This window comes from Berghia stephanieae, chromosome 6 (genome assembly GCF_034508935.2).
Source record: "Berghia stephanieae isolate SIO BIC M18660-M18661 chromosome 6, UCSD_Bste_1.3, whole genome shotgun sequence".
Taxonomy (NCBI): Eukaryota; Metazoa; Mollusca; class Gastropoda; order Nudibranchia; family Aeolidiidae; genus Berghia; species Berghia stephanieae.
The window spans coordinates 14584865-14594710 of NC_088365.1; the positions used below are offsets into that span (position 1 = coordinate 14584865).

Consider the following 9846-nt stretch of genomic DNA (forward strand, 5'->3'; position numbering starts at 1 on the left):
TGTTATTGTTTTTTGCCATCCAGGTTCATGAGAAAATCTCACTAAGCTGTATTCACCAGACTATAAACGTGTAAGGTTACACATCGTTTTGTGTGTTGGTCCGTTATACTTCCGGATGGCAATGTTGTGAGCTTCTTAGCCAAGTGCATACTATCTATAGAACCCGCTACTATAATAGTTATGAAATCGTACGACTCAGTATGTAACATATTCATTATTACGCTAGTCCTCCGAAGGACTAGTTACATAATCACTTCCAAGGCGTTTGGAACCGGAAAAGTCACGACGTCTGTCCTATTGGGATGCTTTAATCCATCGGATTCCTTGGCTGAAGATTTTATCTCATGTTTCTCAGCATGTATGTTTGCCTTTACCATACCAATTTCCATCATATTACCTTTACCATACCAATTTCCATCATATTGCGTTTACCATACCAATTTCCATCATATTACCTTTACCATACCAATTTCCATCATATTACCTTCACCATACCAATTTCCATCATATTGTGCTTGCTCGTAACCGTTGGTTAACTTATAGCCCGACACTTTCCTGAGAAGTGAGTCACAATTAACCCGTAGATTTTTAACTAAACAAAACATATGAATTGTGACACACCATCCACGCCAGCTCAAACACACATGACTGGGTTGTATACAAGTAATACAATAAACAAAGTGAACGTCATCCTGCTCTTTGTTATAGCTTTAGACCGCCAGTTCTCACTCGAGTCTCACAAACTAAAAATAAATTGTTTAAGGTTACAAATAGTTGTGTGTGTTTGGTGCGATTGATCCGGTGATTAGGAGAAAAAACCATCTAATATAAATAAAATAAATTCCTTTTATGGTGAATATTGTAATTAAACGCGTACCATCTAAAGTGACACATGTGTTGTTCGCTTGGTTTAGCAATCGCTATTATTATTGACTGAATAATGGCACTGTTAGAAAACCAATCATATCATAATCGCCCAAAAAAAACAACCCAACTTTTAACGATCTGTTACTCATTTTACATCTAGAAATGGTGAGAAAATGGGAGTAAAAAACTTTTTTTTTTTCAAGGACTAGACTTTGCAACGCTTAATATTGACTCAAACCCCGGACCTACATGACAAAAACCAAGTGGCATACCACTAGATAGACCACAACGCCTTAACCAATAAAAAGGATGAGTAATGAACAATATATATGAATTCGAAAAGATCTGTCAAAAAGTGTGTTTAAGTTTAAGATCAGCGCTTGGGATAGGCTTTGGCTGTTTATAGAATCATTTATCTAAAACTCCAACATCATCAAAATGTCTAAACTGGGTCAAAATAGAAGGTAGCTCCCCCAATCAATCAATTTAGCTATTTGTTTATATTATCTAAGAAGATCTTTGGGGTGGTTGTGTAAATTATGTAAATATAAGAGGTACAATCATATTAATGTTGATATTAACCAGTTAAGTGTCGTAACCTGGAATCATAGATATTGCGAACTTTGGCCAAATATCTCGTCCTTCAAAAATATGACCGATTTAAATTACCCTCATCTTGGCAAAAACTCTCAAACCTGGGACCTCGCCAACTTGTTAAATACGTGCCTTTCCAGAGTACAACAGTTAACTAGTTAATCATGATGCACTTTTATGTTCTCTTAGACTTGTTAAATTACACAGGAGTCTCACCATGACAAACAAATGCAGTTTAGCAGTTTTATCTAGAGCCCAGATCTAGACTCTCCATAGGTAAAAGGGCATTCTCTGTTGGTGGCCCTTGACTAAGGCATGCGCTTTCCTCCGAGGTTAAAGAATTCTCCCAGGCTGATTATTTTAGAAAACACTTAAAGACAGAGCGTTTTGCGAGGACTTATGAGTAATGCTCTCCAATTCAATGCAATTGTTAAGCATTTCATTTCAGTCTTTGAACTGTTCGTTCAAACTCATCTTATATTAAGACACGATCTTACGGACATATTGAAGCTTTTACAAAACGGGTCAATTATGGATATAGTATATGAGGTGAAATCAATTATTTTTGAGTTTATTACAATCATAATAAACGTATGATTATTGTCATCTGTTACTATATTATTGTATGCATGATATATATAAGTATATAATATATATATATATATATATAATATATATATATATAATTCGTAGACCATTAAAGCGCCTCTGAGCACCTTTTTAACTATACAAATGTATTATTATTATTATTGTTATATAATGTGAGAAACAAACGAATAATTGAGAACACGACGTTTTCTAAAACTCGAGGCATTACTCAGACTACATTTTTTCGGTCACAGCGATTTCATTGATTAATGCCGCTATTTAGCTTTCGTGGAACATGGGTTCTATTAGTGATATTTGTTCATGAAAACATATCATCATCATCATCATCATCATCATCATCATCATCATCATCATCATCATCATCACATCATCTTCATCATCATCACCACCATCATTATCATCATCATCATTATCATCATCATCATCATCATCATCATCATCATCATCATCATCATCATCATCACATCATCATCATCATCATCATCATCATCACCACCATCATTATCATTATCATCATCATGATCATCATCATCATCATCACCATCATCATCATCATCATCATCACCACCATCATTATCATCATCATCTTTTGTTGAAATTTCTAAGGAAACTTAGAGTGACCAGACCAAGAGCCCTGATCCACAAATTAAGTCTTTTTAAAAACCTAAGAAATGATAGACAACCATAAATAAAACAATGTGCAGAGAAGTATCTTATATAATAATATCTATAGCTTTTTATTTCCTTGGACAGGCTACATCAATGGATGTGTAACTCTTTTAATTGACATCATATGTTGTCTGTACAGTGTTATTCCCCTTATAATTTTCAGCAACAGACCACAACTCGGATTAAAACTAGGTCCTTCTGTAATAATGTCGCTTCTAACTCTTATGTTTGGTTTTGTTTTGTTTTGTCTTTTTGTTTTGTTTTGTTTTTTTTTTGTTTGTTTTTTTTTTGTGTTTGTTTGTTTTGTTTTTGTTGTTTTTTTGTTTTTTTGTTTTTGTAGTGTTTTTTGTTTTCTTGTTTTTGTTTTTCTTGTTTTTTGGTTTGTTTTTTTTTTAAAAAAAAGGTTTTACGGCGCTTGCAATCCATTTAGGTAATATCAACGCCAGAATAAAGGCAGAAAATGGGATAGTAAAAAGTTCTAGAATTATAATTAAAGCATCCAAGAATAAGGGAGACAAAGGGGAATTGGTTCAAATAGCGTACATATGTAAATTCCAAGAGCGCATTATCAAAGTACTTAGTTTGAGATCACTAAATGTCTCATCCAGACGCAAGCACAGGTCCCTGCCGAGAGGAACACATTCAATTGTTTACAAATCATACATACGTTTAAAGTAAACGAAAAAAGAATACAGTGCAAACGGACAATTGATTTACAAGGAAAAAAATAGCATCTCCCAAAACTAACTCTACATTTGACTGACTGTTTCCCTCTCAGCCGACCAGGGCGAGGACAAAAACAAGAAATCTCATTCCAAGACAAAGACGGAAAGCAAGTTGGAAAACAGATATAGGGGGATAGAAGACACAGTATGTACCTCCCTGCCCACTATGGGAGGTCAGGACCCCACCCAGCTACCAACTATTAGAAGGTCGTGTTACAAGGATATCCCATGTCGGCTCCGGACCCGGCAAGCAAGTTGGGATTTAGTTATTTATTGCTAAAGACACCCCTGCCTTCATTGCGAAATAGCGCCAGATTGTGCGGCCATGTGGTCTAGTTTTGACACTCACTTTCGGATCGGAAGGTTCTGGGTTCGAGCCTCGCTCGGCGCATAGTTGAGTCCTTGGAAAACGCTCTTCACTCACATTCTCTCACCTCCTCAGGTGGCCGTTAATAGCGTTGTCTATGTCGGAAAAATTTGTAAGAACGCCTAACAGGCGTCATGTCTCGTTCTACATGTGACGTATTGTTGGTCAGGGACCCCTTTGTAAAGCGCCTTGAGCACGTTTAGTGGATAGTACGCAATATAAAAGTTAAACTTTTTTTGTTTTGGGGTTTGTTTGTGTTTTGTTTTTTGTTGTAATTTTTTTTTTTTTTTTTTGGTTTGTTGGGTTTTAAAAATAATAAAATGCTGAGGACCTGTCGTAGCCTTCGTAAAATCATAGCCATATACAGACCCAAAAAAAATACGTTAAAATGCAAGGCAGAAACCACCACAAGAAAACAAATCATGAGTTGTAATCAAAAGAAGAGTGGTTTTCCAAAACTCCCTAACTTCGTTTTTTCCCATCTAGAGAAGATATTGAGGATTATTTCCCCTAAAATGTCTCATTCGGTCTATTATTTTTTCATATTTAAACTTCAAATTCACACAAAGCTAGGGAGTTCGTGTGCCATTTGATGCTTAACTCTCTCCTTACCGATCATTTTCAGTATTTTCCCAAAATGGCAGGCTTACCCAGCAGAAACATTGGTTACTTAAACTCAAAAAAAGCACTCAACAAAACAACTTTATGTTCTATGAATCAAGAAAGATCATTGCACCGTACCAAATGTGACGATTTTTCTCTAGGTGGTAAAGAGAGGGTTAAAATATAATTCAATTTCAATTTATCTCATGGATATCTGCGTGAATGGACAATAGCAATTGCTTGCAACCCTTTGGATAGGACTCTAGTTAATCGAAAAGTACTTTCCGCCAGATCTAAAAGCCCCCCTCCCAATCATTGTCGGGTGGACAGAAGGAGAGGGTAAGAAGAAAAATCTCAACTTCACCTGAGATCGAACTTAATAATAATAATAATAATAATAATAATAATAATAATAATAATAATAATAATAAAAATAATAATAATAATAATAATAATAATAATAATAATAATAATAATAATAATAATAATAATAATAATATAAAATAATAATAATAATAATAATAATGATAATGATAATATTATTTCATAACACTTGAGAAAATATTAATGTACAACCTCTCTCTCTCTCTCTCTCTCTCTCTCTCTCTCTCTCTCTCTCTTTCTCTCTCTCTCTCTCTCTCTTTCTCTCTCTCTCTCTCTCTCTCTCTCTCTCTCTCTTTCTCCTGCTATCTATCCATCTATCTATTTATCCATCTATCTCGCTATCTGACAAAGTAAACACACACACACACACACACGCACACACACAAGCACACAAACAAACACACTTTTCCACTGTAAAAACAAAATTGCCCATCAAAATACGTTGTAATGAGTGAACCATACGGTTAGAGTTTATACTGCCGTCCTTTGACGAAAAACATTTTGAAATTTTTGGCCAGAAATCTAACCCTTCAAATGTCCATCGACTAAAATTACCCTCATCTCAAACTGGTACTTTTTTACGGTTTCCTCGAATCCCCAAGTTTGAGACTTTCTAAAAGATATGGGGTTATTTCTCAATCGATTGATAATTAAAGGACGAGTTTTCTGACCTAATTTTTAATGCTCTTATTTTTTTAGAGTACAGCAATATATAGGCTCCACAAAAGGACAGACTAGATGAATACAAATTTTATGGATATAATATATGTACCACCATTATTCTTATTCAATTTGATTAATGATATTATTGTTTTACGAACCAATTGAAGCGCATGCCCCACAATGGTGTGGAAGCTCACCTCTATTTTACATCCTCTATAGATAGAATGCGCTTGGCCAAGGAGTTCACAACATTGCCATCCGGAAGTATAACGGACCAACACACAAAACTGTGTATCCATGAACTTTTATAGTCGGGTTAATACAGTTTAATGAGAACAACTCACAAACGCGGATGGCAAAAACAATAACAAAGGCCTGAGTGACGTCATCTTCGAACTATCTATAGATAGTATGCGCTTGGCTAAGAAGCTCATTACATTGCCATTCGGAAGTATAACAGATCAACACACAAAACTGTGTGTATCCATGAACGTTTATAGTCAGGTTAATACAGTTCAGTGAGCATCACTCATAAACACGGATAGCAAAAAGACAATAACAAAGACCTGAGTAACGTCATCTTCGAACTATCTATAGATAGTATGCAGATGACGTCACTCAGGCCTTTGTTATTGTTTTTGCCATCCGCGTTTGTGAGTTGTTCCCACTAAACTGTATTAACCAGACTATAAAAGTTCATGGTTACACAGAGTTTGTGTGTTGGTCCGTTATACTTCCGGATGGCAATGTTGTGAACTCCTTGGCCAAGCGCATTCTATCTAAACAAACTATTGTGTGGCTAGCATTGATGACTGCCAACTCATCAAGTATGCTGATGACACCGCGATACTTGGCCTGCTCAATGATTCTGTTTCCGAATTTAAATACACTGAGCAAGTTAGTAAATTCAGCAAATGGTGTGCCGATAACTGTCTAGAGCTCAATGTAACAAAAACAAAGGAACAACTGTTTGATCACAGAAAAGTAGGAAAAAGAGTAAGTCAAATAACAAAAATTAACAATCAGGCGGTTGACATTGTGGATACGTTTAAATACCTTGGTGTAACTAAAGATAGTATGCGCTTGGCTAAGAAGCTCATAACATTGCCATCCGGAAGTATAACGGACCAACACACAAAACTGTGTGTAACCATGAACGGTTATAGTCAGGTTAATGCAGTTCAGTGAGCATTACTCATAAACGCGGATGGCAAAAAACAATAACAAAGACCTGAGTGCCGTCATCATCGAACTATCTATAGATAACAGTCTCAGATTTAAATTGCACACCAATAATGTCCTCAAAAAACGTAACCAGCGTTTGTACAATTGTACATACTCAGAAAATTAAGGTCTTTCAATGTGAATAGAAAGATCATGATAGAAATCTACAAGTCACTAATAGAACAGTAAAGTTTGCTGCCCCAAACGTAAACAATAACAAGTTGCTAGTGATTTTCGTTAGGGACCGGAATAATTTACGCACAATATAGGTCTCCCAATTTTGTAGTTTGAGTTGTAGGCAATACACTTTCAGTATTGAAAATATGTTTACATAAAATCTAACAGTTGCAGAAATAATAATATAAGACTAAATTATTCTGAAAATCAGGCTCCGAATAATTCTCGTTTTGTTCATACCAGCGCAATAATTTGCTCTGGTCTAAAAATAGATAGACGTAACTTTTGATAAATTTTACCTTTTGTTCCATAAAATATCCATATCTAGACATTATTTGATGCATGATCGAGTATTTATGAATATGTGTTTCTTTTGCCACCTAACAGCCAAATTTTAAAGGTTATTTTCTTTCTATTATTTACATTGGAACGTGAGCTGTCAAGACAGGAACATGTGGTTTGCCATGTGCTTCTCGACCCCTGTTTACGTTTGGGGCAGCAAACTTTACTGTTCTATATTGAGTATCGTTTCGTTTGGCATTACAACGTGGTATGGAAGCTGTGGAACAAAACAAAAATCCAAACTACATAGAACCCTCGGAGAGGCTTCAAAAATAATTAACACCGACCTTAGAAGCCTTGACACAACTTATATCAATGCAGTTGAGAAGAAAGCTTTTAACATTATCAACGAAAAGATGCATCCGCTGAGCGAAAAATTCCAACTTCTACGCTCTGGAAGACGGTATCTAGAAGCAAAATGTAGGACAAAATCGACATAAGGCAACCTTCATTCCAACCGCCGTAAAATTAATTAACAAATCTTCGGTGGAAAAATGAGACAACCAATAACGAGCAGCAGTGGCCTGAATCATCATCATCGACATTGTCGCCGTCGTTATCATCATCATCATCATCATCATCATCATCATCATCATCATCATCATCATCATCATCATCATCATCATCATCATCATCATCATCATCATCATCATCATCATCATCATCATCATCATCATCATATCATCATCATCATCATCATCATCACTATCATCACCATCATCATCATCATCATCATCATCATCATCATCATCATCATCATCACCATCTTCATCATCATCATCATTATCATTATCATCACCATCATCATCATTATCATTTCCATCTTCTTCTTAATATAAGACATTATATTTATAATATGGTCATCTGCTGTCCCAGCAAATAAATCGTGAAGTTCTGTCTGTCTGTCTGTTTGTCTGTATGTGTGTATGTATGTATGTATTATATGTATGTATGTATGTATGTATGTATGTATGTATGTATGTATGTATGTATGTATGTATGTATGTATGTATGTATGTATGTATGTATGGATGGATGGATGGATGGATGGATGGATGGATGTATGTATGTATGTATGTATGTATGTATGGATGGATGGATGGATGGATGGATGGATGGATGGATGGATGGATGGATGGATGGATGTATGTATGTATGTATGTATGTATGTACGCTCATTTCTTTTGTATACATATGTAGAAACAATGTGCTTGCGTGTTTTTTAGTGTATGTCTGTGTCTGTATTTGTAAATGTGTTGATGTTCATACCATGAACCAAACTGTTTGAGCATTGTTTACCTCACATGAATTGCATTTCATTTATTGGACAATAAAAATTACTATTATAACTATTATCATAACATCACCATTTCTATTGTTTACTTATTTTTATAGAGTACTGCAAAAACGCACGCCATACATTCATACATTGCTTCTATTGATGAGCTCATATGGCCCTTATTTTCAATATTTAAAATTGGAATGATAATAATCTATTAATGGTATATGATAAACGTGTCACATAAAGTCAATAACAAACAACTTTTTGTTGATATTCAGGATGGTGTTTATGTTACGAGGCCGTTTTAAGCAATTTTTATCTCCTTATTAGTTATTTAAGTTATTTCAGGCGTTTAATCTGGATGTTAACATAAGTTTCACATTTATTGGTAAGTTGTATGATGAGCAAAATTTTAACAGAATAGGTTTTGATTACTTTATCACCGGGCTCATAAATTATTATTATTATCTCTTATTACCTTCTGAATTGTCGCTTGCTTGAGGTTGTCATTGTCAAATACAAGTAAGAACAAATGGGCATGATCTAATTTGCATGTCCATGTGCTCGAGGTCATTGGTCACATTGCAAAGTGTGCTCAAAATGACCCACATAGTCAGAAGTGTTCACAGTTTAAGAAATATCCAACGATACAATTGGTCATTTTGCTCAGCATGACTCATGGGTATGTTTACAACTTTCATAAACAAAGCAGTGTGTTTACATTTATTGAGAAATTAAATGTCCAATCGTTGTACAGCAACAAATCATGTGATTGATGACTAGCTTGGACGAAAACATGAATAAAGATCGCTCCCATCGTTGAACATCACTTCAAGTATCATAATTCGGCTCCCTCACACACGGTGAGAGTTTATAGATATACATGGTGAGTGATTTAATTTGTTCAACCTTCACTTCCAAAATCAATGATATTCCGTTTAATGTCTTGTCTTTTGATATGTACGATGCATTTCGTTACAAGAAGGAAGTAGTGCCCATACAGTTTATAAAGGGCAATATATCAAGTGATGTTGATAAGCTGGCTTACAAGCTGGAAATACTAACGTACTTTGAAAAATATACGTATTTCAAATTTAACACGGAAAAATCGTCCTTCAAACACAGACCGATTAAAAATATTAAAAATTTGTTTTTAAAACTCGCAGACCTGAGACTTCACAAACATCTCAAGTTTGAGAGTTTTTGACAAGGATCATTTTAATTGATCAATTTTTGAAGGACGAGTTTTCTGACCAAAATTTAAAATACGTGTGTTTTTTTTTTTGTTTTTTTTTTGTTTTGTTTTTTTTTGTTTGTTTGGGGGGGGGGGTTTGGGGGGG

General features: G+C 35.0%; 1 protein-coding gene across 1 annotated transcript in view; it reads left to right on the top strand.

Annotated features, from left to right (window-relative positions):
- The first annotated feature begins 8720 nt into the window (after positions 1–8720).
- Positions 8721–9846, top strand: part of LOC144974538 (sodium-dependent glucose transporter 1A-like) — a 26753-nt gene continuing 25627 nt past the window's right edge. The window contains exon 1 of the mRNA XM_078917494.1: positions 8721–8894. The gene's annotated coding sequence lies outside the window, so the exon portion shown is untranslated. The remainder of the gene's footprint in view (positions 8895–9846) is intronic.